Genomic DNA, 21,589 nt, shown 5'->3' on the forward strand with positions numbered 1-21,589 from the left:
TATCAACTTTAATCCCATCCCCTGAAATATAATGTCCCAAAAAAAATCCCTTCAATAAACATCATAAAGCATTTTTCATGACTTAATGAAATGTCTGTTTCTTTACACCTTATAAGGACATTTTCCAAATTCTCTAATGCCTCTTCAAATGAATTACCATAAACTGTAAAATCATCCATATAAACTTCTACACAATCATGGATTAGATCAGAAAAGATTCCTAGTACTGCCCTTTGAAATGTTGTGGGTGCATTACATAATCCAAAAGGAAGTACTCGGTAAGAAAAAGTTCCCCATGGACAGGTAAATGTGGTATTATCTTGATCTTCAGGTGCTACCTGAATCTAATTATAGCCACTAAAACCATCCAAAAATGAAAAATACTTTTTGCCTACTAAAGTATCTAATACCTGATCGATAAAGGGTAAAGGAAAGTGATCCTTCAAAGTTTCTTTGTTCAATTCCCTGTAATCAATGCATACCCTCCATTTACCATTCTTTTTAGGTACTATAACCAAAGGAGAAACCCATCGGCTATCTGAAATTGGATAAATGAAGTTTACATTGAGTAGTTTTTGGAGCTCTTCTTTCACTATCTCCCTAAGGTTTGGATTCATCCTTCTCTGAGGTTGTCTGATTGGTCTACTATTTTCCTCGATATATATGTGATGAATGCTAGTCTTAGGGTCAATACCTTTCATATCGGTATACTCCCATGCAAATTCAGTAGAATGTTTTTGCAAGATTTTGGTTAGCTCTCCCTGTTATGATTTTTCCAAGTTTTTGTTGATATTCAATGTTTTACATGGAAAGATCTCAATGGCGAAACTACCAAACTCTTCCATAGAGAAAAGAGACATTTGTCTAGATGATAGATACTCAATGTTAGAATCTAACTGAAATTGTGTGTGGTCATATTCTGAAGATGTTTCAAAGTTTTCTAATGTGTTCAGAATTTGACTATCTTCACTGATTTCAGAAATGGTAAAGACAGGTTGTATAGTATCCTCATCATCAACCCACTCATTATCTCCTATTTCTGTAATTGCTTTTGCTGGAGGATACAGATTAAATTTCTTTGTCGAATTACCATCAGAAATATACATATCCCTAGACCTACAACTGATAAAACCATCAGCTGTGGCTAGCCAAGGTCTTCCTAAAATGAGAGGGTGTCCTCCTAAATTACTCTTGGGAGTTAAAATCATGAAATCTACTGGATACTCCCAAGAGTCTAAGGAGACCGAAATGTCTTCTAATACACCATCTGGTTTGATAATTGATCGATCTGCAAGTTGCAGTAAAGTAGGTGTAAAAAGAAGATTAGGAAGTTTTCGCTGTTCCATAGTCTGTCTACTCATGATGTTGATAGTAGCCCCTAAATCAATCAACGTATTTGGAATTTCTACCCCATTGATATTTGTTTTGACAATTGGACTACCGGGATCTACATACCTCTGCATAGTAATTTTTCCCAGCATGATATCTGCAATTTTTCCTACCAGGTGGATTCTTCTTGTATCTCTTGGTTTCCTTCCTGGTCTTTTAAGACTCAACTCCTTTATTGTTTTTGCTAGAATAGGAATCTCTCTAATGGCTTGTAACAAGGGAATCTTGATACAGACATTCTTTAATTCATCTAGAAAATCATAGTCAGGCAACGAGATTTGTTTTTCCACCCCTTTGTCAATTTGTAATCTTTCAGGAAAAGGAGGTGTGGATCAAGATGCAGGTTGCTCAACTATAGGAGTTGTGGGGGTTGACTCTTTTTCTTTTTCTTTTTGAGTGCTTGGGTTTTGAAGAGATGCTTCAGAACCTTTATTTAATTCAAGAGAATCTTCCTCAGAAATGCTTTTCTTTTGAGCATCTATAGAAGGCTTATCTAAAACTCTACCAGATCTGAGTTGTACATCATTGAGAGGAACAATCATATAGGTAGGAAATTGTTGTCCTTCTACTATGTAAGCATTTTGAGGGCTTTTATTGTTGGGGTTCGGCAATGGATGGGAAGGTAGTTGATTTGGCTTCTCTTGGAATGGAAGCAAGACTTGAGAATTTGGATTCTGTTGAGAAGGTTGTTGTTGTTGTGGAAATGGCAGTGATAGTTGTGGATTTTGATTTAGAAGTTGTGGAGCTTGTTGATTTTGAAAAGATGGAGGATATTGATAAAATTGAGCAAATCTCCCATAAGGATTTTTCATACCTTGTACCCATGATTGAAAAGGATTTTGAGGTTGGGACCAAGGTTGTTGCCAAGGATTCCAATTTGGTGGGGATTGAAAGTTCATAGAGTTATTAAACCCTTGGTTTTGTTGCCCCTGCCAAGGTCTCCTTGCAACAAAACAGAGAGATCAATTGAATTTGGATCTTCTTAAAAGACAGCTTTGAGCCCAGGAATTGAAGGACAATCCTTGGTCTCATGGTTTTCTGAACAAATCACACATGTTTCTACAACTTTTGCATCCAAGGGACATTCCCTTAGAGCATGTTTCTTTCTAAATTTTGGGTAAAAGATGGCCAAAGATTCATCTTCTGCTTTCTACTTGTTTTGTATTTTAAGGGTGTCTAGTTGCTCACTAAGACTCCCTAAGATATCAGTTTTGAATTCATCAAGCATGTTCCCAATCTCAGCACTACTTACTGATCCAGTTGTAGATTTGTTTTCTCTAATGAGAGAAGGATCTCTAGGCCCTTTTCCGGCTTTAGATTTTCCCCTTGAGAGATGGACACATAGCTCTGCTATATCATGAAGTCGAAGTTGAGATATATCTCCTTTTCCCATCATGTTCAAAATATCTATCCATTCATCTCTAATGGCTTTTAATAGAAGGGCTTTCAAGGTTTCCTCATCTAAGTTACTCATTTTTTCTCTTTTCAGGTTGGATTGAAATCTTTCAAGTAAATCCTCCAAGTTTTCATCTTCTCTTTGCACCATTTTGAATACCTCATCCTTGTGATTGGTGGGCATACAATAGTCCAGGTATCTATCCAAAAATGTTTGTTTCATATCATTCCAAGTCCTAATGGATTGAGTGAGTAATCCCATGAACCATTTCAAAGCAGCTCCTTTCAATGTTGAAGGAAACAATTTGAGTTTTTGAGAGTCTTCCAGATAATCATAAGTTCGACACACGACTTCAAACTCGAATAGAAATGTTTCAGGATCCTCATTTCTTAACCCATGAAAGTTTGGGAGGACAGATGGTGAGATTTTTTTCATTGTTGCTCAAGAATCCTCATCAAATATAGGAAATCCGAATGAGTTATCTCCATCGCTATTTCCCCCATTGTTACCTCTACCTCCTCCATTGTTTCCTCCTCCTCCTCCTCTACCTCTACCTCTACCAAATCCGTTTACTACTTCCTCTTTCATGATAGTTTCCTCAGACACTTTAGAGTCCTCTGGTTCCTTTACTAATGGCGAACTAGGAGGAATTTCTCGCTCTTCTTCCTCAGGTGATTCTACTTCTTCAATTACAATGTGTTTTCCTATAGAAGTAAAGAAAGGGTCTTTTCCTAATTCAGATTCGATGGATGGTGTGGGAGAGTCTCCTAATTCAACTACTGCCTCTTGAATTCCAGGAATACTAAGGCTAGGAGTGTGAGTTGGAGATGATGGAGGTGTCTCTTGTCTATTCCTTGAAGTAGATGGAGTTGTAAAAATCGAACTCTTGGCCCTAGCTAAAAACCTTCCCCTAGAATCTCTTGCTCTATGCATGTCATTTTTTTTTATTTTTCTTCAATTCGGGCTAATAATCCTCTTTCTGATCTTCCAGGTTACTCTAGGTGCAAGAAGAGAGCATACTCAAGAAATTATTAAACCAATAACTCTCTCTTTTCTGATCCTCCAGTTCACACTAAGTGCAAGAGGAGAGCATACTTTGAGAAGTTATCAATTTTTCCTTCCTTGAAATTTTCTTGTTTTTTTTTTTTTAAGAAATTGGCTACCTAGTTTCACTTCCCCGGCAACGGCGCCAAAATGTTTGGTCAATTTAGTGTGTCCTAAATTGCTATTTAAAATGTCAATCCGGGAGTCGTAAACTGCTGAAGTGAAGTGCACTCTATATGCAAGATAACCGATTTCTTAGTTCTTTGTCGTTTTTGAGTTTTTTGTTTGTTTATGGGTTTATCTCTTGTGGATTCCCTAGTGTGAGATGGCGAAATTGAAAGTCAAGTATGGATGGTAATGGTGATTTCTACAATGATTGAAGTATGGATGGTAATGGTGATTTCTACAATGATTTTCCAAACTTTAAAGTTCTCAAAAAGAAGGTTTCAACTGACTGTGATGAAATCAATTCTCAAAAGGAGAGAAATGTACCAAAATAGTGAACTAGTGACAATGGCCCAGTATCCTTACTGCAGTATGAAAGGAAAATAAAAACTGAACTCAAAGCAACTCAAAGACTGAAAGCAAAGCAAACTAAATCACACTACTTCAACCCACATTCTGACCCTTCACCTTTCGACTCGCTCCGGCTATAGGAAGTAATCATAAACAAGCTGAGTAATATGATATCTAAATTGCAGGAAATCAAATTGCATAAAAGGAAACTAAGATTTAACTACTCATTCATATTTTAATTCTTGAAAATGACATAAGTAATTTAATCACTAACTTGTAGGAAAGCAAACTAAATCATACTACATCAAATAATATTCTGATTCCTCACTAATCGAGTCGCTTGGCTATAGGAAGGTAATCATAAACAGAGGAGTAATATGATATCTAAGTGGCAGAAAAGTAAATAAGCAATGTAAAACTGAAATAAATGACAATGCTGGAATTAAAACTCAGTAAATGAATCAGCAAAAAGGACAAGATGATCTCATGTCAGTAGTCATTAAAAATATTTAATTTGCCTGGGCTGCCTACAAGAAGATCTCATGTTAGTAGTCATTAAAAATATGTAATTTGCTTGGGCTGCCTACAAGAACCTGAAAGAAAAGCACTGATCATCTAACAGTCATGAGAAAACATAAAAGAAAATATGGACAACAGTTAAGATGAATATCAGAACATCGTCATATATACAAGAAATGATTATGAAAGCAGTGACATAATGAAAGAAAGCGATAAAATATATAGTAGATACAGAGCTTTGGTGTACAGGGGCCCTCTGCAACCTCAGCCAATCAACACTTAGTCACAAATTGAACTCAAGAATGTTGTCTTCTCATATATTAAAGTGCAGTAAAAACATGGAAATAGAGCACGGTACAGTGGGCTCGGAAAACACAGTCAAGATTACATATCAAAAGCTAACTATCTAGCGTATGATAAAACATTATTTATAAGTGAAAATGCTATAACTAATTCCTAGATTCTACGCTACCAAACAGACATGTAAATCTCCACGGCCTGAGATCTAGCGGTATGGTAATCATGACAGATAAATCCATGGAGTGGTGGCTGCTCGATTCGGTTCATGGATTGCTCCACAGGTGTTAGCACACCTCCGGAAATTGAGGATCTTTCCACGCAAAACTTCACGTGGGCAAAATAGAGTCGTGCCACCGCAAAGCTCTTGGTTTGACCCCTCCTTTGACCATCTTTGACCATGGTTGTTTGTGAGTGATTCGGCTGAACCAAGGGGACACGCTCCATGTACATGTCATTTGCAACTTGCCCATGTGACTGGATTCTCCACTGGACACCTGTAACATAGTCTTTAACAAAATGGCTGTGGAAACTTGAGCTGGCTGCGGAAAGTCACAAGTTTCCGCATCTGATTGAACAAAAATCTAAATCAAACAGCAGTCATAAACATAGTTGGGAAACCATTTCATAAGCTCTTTTTACACTAATATGCAATGATTTGACAGCTTGGTGGATCAAGTAAATGGAAAAGAAGGCTGAAAAGGTATATAGGGAAGATGCAGGTTTGGGACTCAACATACCCCCACTATGAAGGTGTTGCATGTCCTCTTGTAACCAAAATTTAGTCATTCCCCTTTAATCCATATGTTCTGAAGCCTCTGCGAGGAAATCTAGTCCTCATTTTTTCTTCTTTGGTGCTACCACCATCCTGGGTTTCCTTATTAGACCTCTAAATTTGAGATTGATCAATTCTCTGCTCAACTTTCTGCAATTTTTCTTCAGTTTCTTGTTTTTCTTTTTCCATAGTCCCAAATGAAGCATAGTGTTATCATGAATAATTTTATCTACTTTGCTCTGCTCCTCAAGTGCTTCATTTTCTTGCTTGATATGCCTGTTTAGAACCTCTAATTCAGACACCTCTTGCTTTAAGGACTGAACTAGTGCATCTGGTGTCATGTGGGGCAGAGTGGTACTCGAACCTGCAACTGTTTTTTCTAAAGATTCAAGGTAGTCATATACCTCCTGTTGACTGGGATCTATTTCAGGTGTCTTTTTTGGACTGAGTTCAAAATCTTGTGGAGGAGGAGGACTTCTCTCTAGCTCTGGCCGAGAAGGGATTTCATCAACATGTGGAGGACTAGTTACAATACTTGGCTGAGGACGAGGTGGAGTACGGCCAGCTGGAGGTTTCTTGGGTGTTTCCCCACCCAAGTCAATGAAGTGGGGCCATTTTACTTGTGTTTTAGTCCCCTTTCCTCTTAGCCTGGTGCTTCTCCTTAAGTATGGTGGACTAGTACTTCCTTCTTGTATCCTTTGTTTCCCTTTTTCCTTTTACTTTGCTATAGCAGCCTGTTCTTGAAGATGCACTATTCTCTCCGACAGTGTTTGATAATCTTCCTCTATAGATGGCTCAGGTGATTGGTAGACTTCTTGTATGTTTCTTTTGTCTTTCACTTTTCTCTATTTCTTGTCCTTAGTTCTGTTCTCTTTTTCTTTTTGACCAACTTCTTGAGTTTCTGTAGTAGGAGAGTCTTGGACTATGGCACTCTTTTCTTTTCTCCTACTCTTTCTTGGTGTCTTTGGTGTACTACTTTCAGATGCCTCAGATGGCTCTTGAAAGTAGTTTCTTATCAAGAATTGTTCCAAGGTATCTTTGTTTTTCTTCAGTTGGTCCTCAATGAGAATCTTTACAAGTCCATGATGATATAGATGAGGTTCTATATTGCCTATGTGTTTTTGGATTGTAATACTCATATTTTTCAAAATCAGCAGTAAGAAATAAGGCAAATTAAGAGTTTGAATCTCTAAGAAATTCATCAACAGTCTAGTATGGTACATATACATTGAACCAAAGCGTCCTTCGCAAGTGATAAATTTTTGGATAACTAACAACAGACTGGCCCATTCATCTTTCAATGAATGAACAAGAATTCCTTTTGTAAACATAGTGGTGTCCATACCTAGGTTTCTTAGCATAATTATCCATGCTTGTTTGTCCACGCTTTTGTTTTTAAACCATCGCTCACCTTCCTGGGGTAAGCCTGTGGCAACTGCTATTGTTGTTTCAGTCACCGTGAGCTTCAAGTCTCCAATCTCCACCATTTGGCTATCGAAAGACCGTGCAAAGGCTTTGGTTACCTCTTTATTATAGCCCTTAAATTTTTGGATGAAGCGTAACCATTTGGCTTTCTTCAGCAAATCTTTTGCTTGAGGGTAACCTTCTAAATATTTCGGTCCTTCTGGTTCTGCTCTTAGTAATTTTTCCATTCCTTCCTCTGTTTTGAATTTCAACTGAGAATTCAATTGTGTGTGAGGGTTTAGCAGAGGGAAGGAGGCTCGGTTGGAGGGTTTATGGAGAAATACAGTGGCTGCAATCGGTAGAGGGATAGCAGGTAACGGGAGTGCTTCAGGATTACAGGTGGAACAGAGGATGAGTAGCCGCAATGAGTTCACAAAATGTTGTGTGGACGTATGTGAAGAAGATGGTTTTAATAGAATGGTAAGTGAATGGAGTGAAGTCGAGATTTTTGAATTAACGGTTGCGTACGAAATATTACACGTTTTAATGGATGGCTACGGGAAATGCGGTGGAGAGGAGCCGTAATGGGATAGTGCTTACCTGTGACTTTATACCTCTACAACTTCAGCCGAGTTCTATAGGGGGGAATCATAATTTCCCCTAGTGCTAATTCCCCCTACTACTTGACCTCATGGAAGATCTGCTTAGATAGTGGAGCGTGAGGCTTGAGGTGGGGTGAGGTGCCTTTTATGCACACATGTGAACCCTTAAAAATGTCATTCCTAGGCTAGGGTGGAACATTGTATCTAGAATAGGTTTCTTGCTAGTTTTACACACTTACCTCATGTTGTTCTCAGCCCGAGCTGCCATTCTAATTCAAACAAGAATCTCCCACATATATTTCATTGCATGTATATCCTAATATTGGAAGGTTAACACTCCTCACAACCACCCAGTCTAGCCCCAATTTACAATTTTTTTTTTTGAATATATATCTTGGCACTTCCTCTCATTCTAAGGATGGTATCTAGGGTAAACCCAAATTATTTGGGGTACGAGTAAATCAATAATACATTCATTAAGAGGTCAACATGTCACTTGTGAGAATTGGTCCTGGGTGTGGAGGGATAACATTCCCCCTCAATTGCTTGGGCTAGACCAAATTGACTAAAATTATTTTTGCAAAATATATCCTGAGAAAACCCAAGGAACTTTGCCTCATTCTGAGGATGGCACCTAGGCTTAAGAAAATTCCTTAGGGCCAAAGGCCATATCAACATGTCATTGGTGGGAATAGAACCATTGTAGGGAGGATAACAATCATTCCACCTAACCAGTGGAGCTAGACCCAATTGACATCAGATGTGTTTGCAGTTAGACAAAGGTGTAGGAATTTTGGAAATGAGCTTTTTGGTGTTTTTGGACGCATCACTACTTGTAGTGCTCAAGAGCACGAGTATTTCAAAGATCTAGGTTTTGAACCCTGACCTGTATATTAGCTGTGGGGATAAAAATATTATTGGCCTATTGTAGTGTAGCCTGCATCATCTCACCAGTGAGTTTCTCTTTGGATACTGGTAAAATAGATGGAAACCTGTATAAGTAACATGATCAAGTATACCATGTTTTAAAAAAAATTATTTTGCCACATTTGCTAAGGATTTGCACCATTGGTGTAGCTGGATTGTGGTGGTTCTAGTTCTTCAAGACTATTGAACAAAACTTTATTTGGAAATTAAGTTGTTTACAATTGTCAAATATGACTGATCATTTGAAATTCTTTGCCATCTGTTGTTACTGACAGGGTATTTTATAATATTGTGCAATATGGTTTTCTATGCTTTATAGCATGAGTATTTACTTGTTATGTTGATGTGTAGAGGATATGATATTCAAGTGGTTTTTATGCTGGTTTTGATGATAACATCTCAATGCTGATGGAACCCTTGCTTTGAATCATGCAAGGTTCTAATGGTGAACTGTGAAAGAGAACGCTTATTTTGGATTCTAACCACGAATTTTTTCTCAAAAGTACAACCCATAGAAAAAGGTGAAATGTTGTATATAAATGATGTTTGTTTATGAGCAAGAAGTCTTGTTAAAATTTGCAATATGATATATAATAGTGACTCTGTTTTTGAAGCACGTTTTTTGATTGTGAGGCATAGTTTTTTTCCAGTTATTTTTCAAAATTTAAACCTGCTTGTTCTTGATGGTTTTACAAATGCTTTTAGTGACATTGTATCCTTTTTGAACTAATGCTAGGGGTGCCTTGTTGAGAATAAGGGTATATTCTATGATATTGATGTCTTTTCTTTGATGGATTTCATGCACCATATGTTTGCATTGATGATGAAGTAACTCTGTGATTATCTTGATCTACATGGATAGCTCATTGTTGGTGTTGTTTGCTCATGGGTAGCACTGCATTTTTGAACTCTTTGGATTAATGATGGAGATGATCCCTGCTCGTTGCTTCATGTGATCCTGTGCTTCTTCAGAAGAGGTTGGCTAAGTAGTTGATCATTGTTTTGCCACCTTAGATGTAGCATTCTCTTGTTTGTGTAAGAAATTATGCCTGAATTTAGGTTCTTACATTGTTTCATTGGTGATTGACATGTCTTCTTGCTAAAGTTGTTTTGGTTATGATCAAGTTTTGTGAAGTTTTAACAGCGTTGACCCTCTTAGTTTCTTTGTGGTTAGGTGCATGTTCCAAGTCTTGAGCCAACAGGAATTGATCTTCTCTCGGTGAGGACAAACATTATCTTTTTTCTTTGGAATATGATCAAAGGATGTCTGGTAACAATTTTTCTTAATGCTGACAACTTTGCTGTTTGTTTCTTTGTTTTTATGCCACCATGTTCCCTCCTAGAAAATCCTGTGCCTAGAGCCCAGTAGACGCATCGCTGCTCATAGTGATCAGGAGCATGAGTATTTCAAAGATCTAGGTTTTGTACCCTAACTTGTATATTGGCTGTGGGGATAAAAAAATTATTGGCCTGTTGTAGCGTAGATTGCATCATCTCAGTAGTGAGTTTCTCTTTGGAGACTGGTAAAATAGATGGAAACCTGTATAAGTAACATGATCAAGCATACCATGGTTAAAAAAAAATTATTTTGCCACTTTTGCTAAGGATTTGCACCATTGGTGTATTTAGATTGTGGAGGTTCTAGTTCTTCAAGACTATTGAACAAAACTTTATTTGGAAATTAAGTTGTTTATGATTGCCAAATATGACTGATCATTTGAAATTCTTTGCCATCTGTTGTTAGTAAACATCAATGTAACAAAGAATAGATCCAAGCAAAAACAAGAGAGCACTTACCTTTTAAATTATTCCATCTACCCACATCACTTCAATATCCCCGTTTTTGAGACCTATAATATTCTCAATCGAGGATAAATCTAATTCTTCGGTATCCATACCTACTTTAGCCTTACACCTTCTTGAAGACCCTTGCTGGAAAATTTGCTCTGTAATTTTGGTCTCATTTACACATTTTGGCTTCAGTTCAATTTCTTTATCATCACTAGACTGATCCTCAAAGGCCAGACCAGCCTTAGCTTTTTGTCTTTTTCTCAAAGATCTATGTTCTGAAGATAGCTCTGTTCTAATACAATACTCAGGTTTTGGCTCCATTTCACAATCTTTCTCAATGTTTGAATCATTTTCTGTTTTCATACAATTCTCAAGTGATGAGATGTTTTGACACACCTTATCATCAACTGATGATTCAACAACACCAGACACTTCTAGTAGCTCTGCAATAGATGCCAGTCGAATAACAATGTCCCCAATACAATAATTGTAATCTGGGTGCTCAATTAGCTCAATTGTAATCGCAGCGCTAAGTTTTTATCTAAATTCAGTGACTGCAAAAAAATAGAATGGGTGTGGATGGTTTCTAAGGTTGAAAAGGAGATGTCAATATGGTGTAATAGATGGTTATCATCAAGGGGGGTAAGTTAGTGCTGGTGAAATCCCTACTTGAAGCCATCCCTGTGTACTGAGTGTTTTTTTCCTTTATTCCCAAATGGGTCCTGGAACAGGTAAGAAGACTTAGTTTCAGATTCCTATCGGTTGGGGACAAATAGAAAAAAGAATATTCCTCGGGTGTCATGGAAAAAAACTGTTGTTCCTAAAGAGTTGTGAGCATGGGACATTTAAAATCTCCATTGCTTGGAAAGAGCCTTGGCTGCTAAATATGTCTAGACAATTATAGAAGGGAAGGGCTTATTGAGAAAGGTGGTGAGTTGGAAGTACATATAGCCTCTGTCTACTGAGAATTGTATAAGATCTCCAAATAAATCCTACAATAAATCTTCAGTGATTTGGAAGGCAGTGGTGTTGGCCTTTCCGCTGATTGGAAGACAGTTGGTTTGAACTTTGGAAGGTTGGGGGTGGCAACAACACAAGGCAGGGGGATGATCCTTGGCTGCTTATAACCCATAATCCTTCTTTATATTCTCCCTTTGACATAAAATGTGTGCTCCCATAGCCCAAACATGATAAGGCACTGATCTTGCCTTTCATCCACCACCTCAAAACATAGAATCCATTTTTTTTTCCTTTTTTGTTTTCATTTCCATGCAATAACAGTACTTATTTTTCCACACAGGAAATGCTTGATGTGCCATTGTTATACATTTTTGGAGCTTTCATTCCAGCAACAATGATTGCAGTGCTTTATTATTTTGATCACAGCGTTGCATCCCAACTTTCCCAACAAAAGGAATTCAACTTAAGAAAACCTTCTTCATACCATTATGACTTACTTCTCTTAGGATTTTTGGTATGCAAATTACCTCAGTATATATATATATATATATATATTATTTAGAACTATGTTGTAATTTTTGTCAGAGTTCATGTTTAGGTTCAACTGTCACTGGCTACCCTATTCTGGAAGAGCTCTTGCTCTCCTGAAGACATCTTGATCTAACTCTTCATTCTTTGTTTTCACCTCCATAAAAAATCTCTAGTGGATTCATAAATTTTCCTTTTATTGTGGTAGACTATTTTATGTGGTCTTGTTGGCATACCTCCTTCAAATGGTGTTATTCCTCAATCTCCCATGCACATGAAAAGCTTAGCTACCCTCAAACATCAGGTACCAATATATTGGAATTATCAATTGCAACTTCTCAGGGCAAAGACACAATTCAGACATTTTATAGATGAGTAACTTACAAGTACTTTTGTTATAGTTGGTGCTTAGCAAGTTAGTGACAACAGTTCGGAAAAGTATGCAGAAAAATTCAGCCTTAGGGCAATTATACGGAAACATGCAAGAAGCCTATGAGCAAATGCAGACCCCACTGTTTTATCAGCCTCCACCTACCTTGGTAATGGTCTTATTTTTTAGTTTGGGTGTTTAATTTTATCTAATTTTCCTCTCCCTTTATTTATTTGTCTTGTCATGTCCCAACCATTTGTGCAGGAACTTAAGGAATTGAAAGAGACCACAATTCAGTTGGCCACAAGTACTGGGAATATGGATGCCCCAGTTGATGAATTAATTTTTAATGTTGACAAGGACGTGGATGACCTACTTCCTGTTGAGGTGAAAGAACAGTGATTGAGTAATTTGTTGCAATCTCTGATGGTGGTTGGCTACCTTGTAGTAATGCCCATCATTAGAAAGATCCCAACTTCTGTGATTTGGGGTTACTTTGCCTTCATGGCCATAGAGAGTTTGCTAGGAAATCAATTTTGGGAAAGGATATTGTTTCTTTTCACTGCTCCAAGCTGTAGATACAAGTATGAACTTTATTCAAACTATAATGTGATTGAATTTAATGCTTGTAATATAGTTTTCAAAGTTGATCAATGTTGAACTGATGGTTACAAAGAACTTCAGGAGTATCATGCTACATTTCTTGAAACGGTGCCTTTCAAGAAAATTGCCACGTTCACCATTTTCCAGAAATGTTATTTGCTGGCATGTTTTGGTATCACATGGGTGCCTATAGATGGTGTTCTCTTCGCACTACTGATCATGTTGTAACTTGTTAGTCCTAGCGAGGTAGTATATCCTTCCCAAGTTTTTCAAAGGAGCACATCTTCAAGAATTGGATGCAGCAGAGTATGAAGAAGCCCCTGGAATGCCATGCAATATAACAGTGAGTGCAAGACACATATCAAACAAATTTTAAAAATGTTACTCAATTCTATTTCATAAGCCCTGCAGCATGAACAGTACTAAATTGAACTGTAACATATATTGATTGCAGGAAGCTGGAATTCAGGGGTTCGGACTAGGAAGCATGGGGACAGGTGCAAATGATGGCGAAGTTTTGGATGAGATGATTACCTGAAGTCGCAGTGAGGTCAAACACACATATAGTCCACGGATAACTAGCTCGAGTGATTGCACACCAATTCATGGATTCAAGTTTGCATTAAGTCCTCAAATTGCAGAAGCTAAACAAATATATAGCCCCCGTATAAGTGAGATCAGGTAGACACATAGCCCTCACAGAGGGGAAAAGCATTCGGGCATTCCCCTGGTTAGTCAAGGAAAAAATATGAGTCCAAGTGCATCTGGTTTGAGGCCACATAAACCAACTTCAAATTAGGTGTTTGGAGTCTAAATCCTCGGCCAATAATCTTTCCCTTCAGTGAGCATATGTTATGTTGAATAGTACATATTTTGTTGGCTTATCATTATTTATTCATTGTGTCATAAATCACTCAGTTGAATTTGGTGTGTCTTCACAAAGAACCTCTGTCCATCTCAGAGGACAGGGTAGACCATATAGTGCGTGTAAAAAAATGTAATGGAAGTCGAGCTTAAAGTATTTCTGTTTTCTTGTAGCATGAAATCTATTATGTCAGTCTTGTGGTTTTGTAGACCATGGGCATGCCAAATAAGCATGGTGGTATTAAAGGGTCCTGTGAGTGGTTTGAGCTTCATAGAAAGTCATCCTTCTTCTACCAGTTGGATCTTAACCACAAAGTTTGCAGCCTTTAATGTTTCATTGAAATAAAAAATGTGGAAATTAAACTTGACAAATGAAAGGGAAATGGTAAGGCTTACAATATTAGAACTTTTGTAAATGTTTAGCCATTATCTTTAAAAACTAACCAAGGGAAATTTCAAATGATCAAGGATACGTTGAGATGGAAATATCTATTTTTCATGACAGTAAAACATTTAGATAATGGAAATAATGAATATGTGCATTCAAGTTAAATTAGATTTATCTTGAATGGTTGGGAAGATTTGTTATTATCTTTAATAATTTAAGTCTTGTAAAGCAAATTCAGATTCCACATTTTATTTTGACATATTTAATTTTCTTTGCAATCGTAAAACATTACAAATTTTATTCAAAATATGTGCAGTTACTATTTCAATGTTATATATCCATGCTTTCAATGAAGTTCCTCCATGATTTATCTCTGGTCTGTGTGGTCAATGGAAACAAACTTGAAGAAAAGCAAGGAATATGAAGCCATATACAAGGAATATGAAGCTTGTGTGTTACGTTAATTTATGAGCAGGTTTATGCTCTGCAGTATAATCTATGAGAAAATTGGCTACAATATTCAACAGACAGGACATTATGAGTTTCTCAATTTTTGCTATTATATGCTATGGATTTTCTAACCGATATCTTGAAAACGTGGTCTGCACTTGCCATCTATGTCTAAGTTCTGCAGCGGTTTGTTACTTTCAAGCCATGCCTAATGTCATATTGTTTGTTGCAACTTTAATGTAGAGAGCTAACCAGGAAGGCATTGGGTCATTCATAGAGGATGCTTAGGAATGATCCCAGGCTTTTGAAAATAATTGTGATTTCCATCTCTAGTCATAGCACTTGATATAAAGTTGGGATATTCATGAGTGTGAATTTATGTTTGTATGTTTACATACTTTCTTATGAATTAACTAACGCTCAGTAGCAGTAGACAATGGACAGGTATATTTGTATACTTCTGTTTTAAACTGAAACAAATCCAGGGCTAAAAGGAATGGATTGATTGCACTAGTCATCCTTCTATAACTTTCCAACATAGGATAGAGTAAACAGATTGTAATTTGGGTAATTTTTCTAACTACAAACAGGAACATACTTGTGTATTGGCAGGGTGGTTATGAGGTCCCTAGAAGTGATGAATTTGAATTTTTATTGGTTTTATATATAGTATTAGGTTTTTTCTCATGCTTTCTGTGAATGACATGGGTGAATTTTATCCTACACCCACTAGGTTATCGATATGTACTTTCGGTAATTTTGATTTCAAAAGATGTTTTAAAGAAATGCAATGATTTCATTTGTGTATTCAATAAACACAATATTCTAATGGAATTCTGCATTTGTGGTTTACCTATACAGATTCCATGGAGAAGTATTAGTGGTGTGACATCAATTTTCCTCAAGCAAAGGCTTTAGTTTTACTCTTTTCTGGAAGCAAATACTTTCTTCCAACATTTTTGAGTTCCATGAAAAATTTGAAAGTCCTAATAATATTCAGTTATGGGTTCAAGAGAGACATAGTATTCAATTATGGGTTAAAGAGATCCACACTGAATGATCTATCGGCCTTATCTTCACTTAGTTTAAGACTATTCACTTGGAGAGGCTGCATGTGCCCCCACTTCAAGAGCATAGTAAAGTCATGTAGAACTTAGAGAAGCTATCTTTAAGCTTTTAGTGAAGATTGGAAAAATGTCTAGGTTCAATAACACCTAGTCAAGCATTAAGCTTCCAATAATGCTAGATTTTAACCTGGATCACTTTTGTGATTTGGAGGAGATTCCCCCTCGTATTTGTGACACATCTTCAGTTGTGAATTGGAATATTACTAACTGTCATTTCCTTCGAAAGTTACCTATTGACTTGGGGAACCTCAACTCTTTAAGAATGTTAAGGAAGGAAAGTGTTGGGTATACGACCAAAGTCCCACATTGACTAGAAGTGGGGAGGATCATGGGTATATAAGGATGGACAAATATCTCCATTGGAGTGAGGCCTTTTGGGATAAAGCCAAAAAATAAATCCATGAGGGCTTAGGCCCAAAGTGGACAATATCATACCATTGTGGAGATATGTGGTGTCCAGAGTCCTAACAAGTGGTATCAGAGCCATGCCCCGAAGTTAGCCAAGTGGATGAATCCTCGGAATTCCGAACGAAGGTGGTGGGCCTCGGTAATATCACGATGGGATCCGTGGATGAGCTCGGTTAGATAGGCGGTGTGCTCCAGATTCTTCATGGACGTGTCCTGGTCCCAACACGGTGAAGAGGAGTTGACCTGGGATAGAGCAAGCTCTCGAGGCAGGTGGTGCTTCCATGGAAGGCGTGTGCTTCCAACGCATTGGAGTGGAGAATCCTGGTTGGTAGAGAGTGGACGGATGGATAATCATTTGAGGGGAGGCTCGATGGTCCTTTGTTTGAGGGGAGGATTGTTGGGTATACGACAAAAGTCCCACATTGACTAGAAGTGGGGAGGATCATGGGTATATAAGGATGGACAAATATCTCCATTGGAGTGAGGCCTTTTGGGGTAAAGCCCAAAAACAAATCCATGAGGGCTTAGGCCCAAAGTGGACAATATCATACCATTGTGGAGATATGTGGTGTCTAGAGTCCTAACAGAAAGAAAGTACATTATGCTAAGTTCTCTTATGCTTTTAAAGTTTTTCTTGGATATCTACAATGTTTCAGGTAGGAAAGTACATTCTGTTAATGAAAATTTGTCTTGATAGAAAGGCCCAATTTCAAACTCCAATGCTTTCAAAAAACATTGTATAACTGTAATGTTTCTAAAAGGAAAGCATATTTTTCAATTTAAGTATCATGATCCCATATTCCAACTTATTTTTCAATAACCCATTAGGCTTTGTAGTTTTGAATAAATCCATGTCTTTTGATAAGATCCTCTTCCAAATTAGAACGCAATTTCCTTTTGGCAATAACCACATACAATGTCTTGATTTTTTTATTGAGAAAATAGAGGTTGTGAAACAAGCCTGTGCCATACAAGGACTTGATTCATTCATTATGTATCAATTATAGCTCTTGATGTAACAATGTCTTGATTTTGTTGCTTGAAAATAGAGGTTATGCTTTACTATTTCACAAAATTTCTTACAATCTTTCCATAAGTATTGATTTGTAATCTCAGTCACTGAGGGATGACAGTAATGACAAAGGTAATATTCCATGGTTTGAAGTTCCCCTCCTACTAAATATTTAAATATATCACCACAATTTAACTATTAGTTAAAGGAATTGTATTTGATTCATAAACAATTCATTGCTTGATTTATAGATTTTGATTTTTTCCCTTTTTTATTTTTTTCTCAGATTTGGTATGAGATATCTTCCAAGATTTGTGTTCCCTAGTTTCCCCACCATAGCTACGAGGTTCAGATGCTATCATTAAATATTCTCAGAATGTTACAACTTTTCCAGTAAGTGTGCTTTGAAACATTGTTGTTGCTTTTCCATGGTGTTAATGCAAATAAGCACTGCAACTAGTGCCATTATTTAGATTAAGTGCGCAAATATAGGTGGTCTTGTAATGACGGAGTGATTGTTTTCTAGCTACTAAGGCCATGTGCATTTTTATCTCTTATGTTGTCCTGAGATATTCAAATTCAGAATAAGAATTGAGGTCTTGTTTCCACTGAAGATTGCAGTGAGTTTCTTGAACATAATATATAGTAGATTATCTTTTACTAATCAACTGTGGATGTGATCCCTCGCTGGAAAGGAAATTCAAAGTGACTTTGATTTCACATTGATTTTTCAAAACATCCACACAGGAAAGGAGATTCAAAGTGACACTGATTTCACATTGATTTGTCAAAATGGAGGCAAGAGAAAAGGAAACTTTGTATTCAACAATGCTCTTAATTTCATATGTACATGCATAGACATTTTAGTAGAAAATATTGAAGGGTTGCCTAAGTAAAATTTTCCATTCCACTACATTCTTTACAGCTTGTAAATAAATAACTCGGAGCAATTCATTACACTACTTGTTATTCTTTATTAATCAGTGGTTAAGATTTTGATATTGAACTGGCTAAGATTTTTCTTCCTTCTGTGAAATTGTGTGTTCTATAATGCTTCTTTTCCATTCACTATGTATAGCATATAAAGTGTGTCTAATGGAGTAGGAAGATTGGAAAGTCTTGTGATCCTTGAACTATGTTACAAGGCAGAAACCCAACGAGGCAGGGTAGGTGCATCCCCACAAAGGGGTCACAAATACCAAATTTGGTATTGGCTAGTGCCTTGAGCTAGAAAATTTTCTTTACCCTTGTATTAATAGTGAATTTGGAGAGGATTCTAATATTACCTTTATAAGATTTATATCAGTTAATATTGATGAATAAAATTCATGAGACATAAGCTAGGATGTCCTTGCAAGGTGGTTGTTGATTATTGGAAGCTATGATGGCCATTATGTCAGGCTAGGTGGTCGCACTCCCTTGATCGTTAGCACGATTGTGATCAAGATGGAAGACTTCATAGTCTAGATTGATTGTTTAGCAGTGATAGTTAGTGGGCTCATTCACAAAAGCTTCTATTTAACTAATCCTTTTTATAGAGTTGTCAGATTCAATTTCCAAAGGTTTTAATTACACTACAGAGTTGAGTTTTGAGAGAGTTGTGATTCACAGTGTTAAGTGTAGTAGCTATGACACTTGAATGAAGACAAGAATAGTAGAGGTATCAGACTCTGTTATAAGCTTACCTACATATTATAAGGGACTTGGTTGGCTTTTTTATAATTTTATAAACAAGTTCCATGTCATGCAAATGTGAAAGAAAAACAATGATATTGCCACCATGTGGCTCTTGTCATATATGGTTTTATACTTCTTCAAAAAATTCTCTAAGAGTTCACAATGCTAAGATTCACTAGGACTTTACAAAGTTTTATTATTTAGTGAAAGAATAGCCAAGATCTTAAACAAGATTTTATAATTGAGTAAAATATTCGCCATGCCTGGTGAGAGATTCGCCAAAAAATTATATATACATATTATATTATTGATAAAATCGCCTTCCATTTTTCCTATATACCATGGAGATTTGCCCATTTATTATACATATAAATTTAGGGGGGGTTCTAAAAATTTTCCCTGGAAAATGCTATAAACGATGAGCTTGATGTCAAAAATGGACATCCTCTTATCAAGTAAAATTATCCATTTTTGATAATTATAGTCTTCATTTTGGTCAATATCAAACTATTTTCTTCTACTATTCTTATTGTCACCATTGTCAGTTTAGCCATCTTTTCACATTGATTATATGAAAGGGGTAGCTGAAATCGTAAACCATTCAAATATTTAATTCAAGCTATTGTAGTAAACATCATATCTTCTCTCTATCTTTCTCTCCAATATTAATAGGTTGAATTACTAAAGCACACAAATCAATGCACATTCAAGTCAAGAATTTTTTTATACTTACACTGAAATCAATGCACATTGTTAATCCAATCACTTTAAATTTAATGTACCATCATACATATGATTACATCAAATTAAAAATAAGCATATACACTGAAATCAATGCATTCAATGCAACCAATCAGATATGATTAGAAGAAAAATTCTACAATGAAATCAATGAATCTAATACAAGATATCAAATAGGATTAGCAAACAACATCTACACTGAAAAGCAATGCATGTAATGCAAGCAATAAAATAGCACTGTAAATCAACATCTACTCTAAAATAAATGCATCTAGTGAAAGAAATCAAATATAATTAGAAAAACACATCTACACTGAAATCAATGCATCTAGTGCAAGCAATCAAATAGAATTATAAATCAACATCTACACTAAAATCAATGCGTCTTGTGCAAGCAATCATATAGAATTAGAAAGCATCTAGATTGAAATCAATGCATCTAGTACAAGCAATCAAATATGACTATAAATCAACATCTACACTGAAATTAATGCATTGAGTGCAAGAAATCGTATATCATTAGAAATCAACATCTACACTAAAATCAAGTGACCTAGTGCAAGCAATATTATAGGATTAGAAATCACCATCTACACTAAAATCAATGCATATAGTGCAAGAAATGTTCTTCCCTCCCTCCCCCTCCAATATTTATTTCTCCCTCTATCTCTCGTGCTTTATCTCTCTATCTCAAATCGAAACATATACACATTCTCTCCATCTCTCCCACGTCACTCCATATCTCTCTCTCTACTTTTCTCTCTTTGTGTCTTTCTTCTTCTCTCCCCCACTCCCCTTCCAACTCAAACTCTTTGTCCCTCCCTCTATCCTCCTCACTCTACCCCCCTCTCTCCCCCCTCTCTCCTCCTCTCTCTAAAGTCCTCTTTCTCCCTTACTCTCCTACCTCCCTCTCTCACCCCCCATCTCTCTCTCTTTATGTTAGGTCCCTATAATACTAGTGATTCCCCCATTACTATTGTTGTTGTATCCCTTATTATTATTGTTGTGCCCCTAATTTCCCCATATTGTTATTAGTGTGCCCCATAGAATCCCATTATTGTTATTTCTGTGCCTTTATATTATTATTGTTAGGTCAGCTTTGGTTATATTGTGACCCCTTAGACTCCTATATATAGAAAGGAGGTTTTGTCATTTGAATCATCCAAGAATTCTTCATTTGTGTAATGTAAAGTAGGTTTCCCCCTCGAAGAGGCTTATTTCTAAGGTGTTCATCTATATTTTCTATCTTTTTGTGAGATGGTTTCATAACATTTAGTATCAGAGCTCTGGATTCTAGGGTTTCGCTGCTCCAAGCCGGTCATTGTGGAATTTTCGCTATAACATTTTTTCTGCGATATTTTAGAAGCTCAAAAAAAAACCATTTGAGATGAAATCTCACTGAACCTCAGGCCCAAATTTCAGATCTTGTCTCGCTATATTTTTGGAGACATAATATGAGGAATTAGGGTTTTTGCAGACCCCGAATTACATTCCAAACAGGTGATCTTGGGAAAATTGTCATAACTTTTGCTTTGAGCATCAGATTGAATTTTCGTAAGAAGTTACAGAAAGAGGATGAATTGTAGTTGTTTTGGGTATAATTTTTAGAACCTAAGGTTGAAACAGTGACCCATGGCACATCGTACAAGTTCTTTCTATTGAACCAGTATATACTCAGGTCATCGTGGGAAATTTGGCATAACTCTTCATTGGAGAATCCAATCTTGATCAGACATGCAAGGTTAGAAAGATTAATCAGAGGGTTACCACAGGAAGAAATTTCAGACCTTGGAGATCCAAA

General features: G+C 36.7%; 1 pseudogene; it reads left to right on the plus strand.

Moving 5' to 3' along the window:
• Positions 1–13,806, plus strand: part of LOC149156400 (boron transporter 1-like) — a 49,289-nt pseudogene extending 35,483 nt beyond the window's left edge.
• The last annotated feature ends 7,783 nt before the right edge of the window (positions 13,807–21,589 follow it).

The sequence above is a fragment of the Pinus tabuliformis genome, chromosome 9 (assembly GCF_031772625.1).
Source record: "Pinus tabuliformis cultivar Carrire ecotype Pingquan chromosome 9, CPIR1, whole genome shotgun sequence".
Taxonomy (NCBI): Eukaryota; Viridiplantae; Streptophyta; class Pinopsida; order Pinales; family Pinaceae; genus Pinus; species Pinus tabuliformis.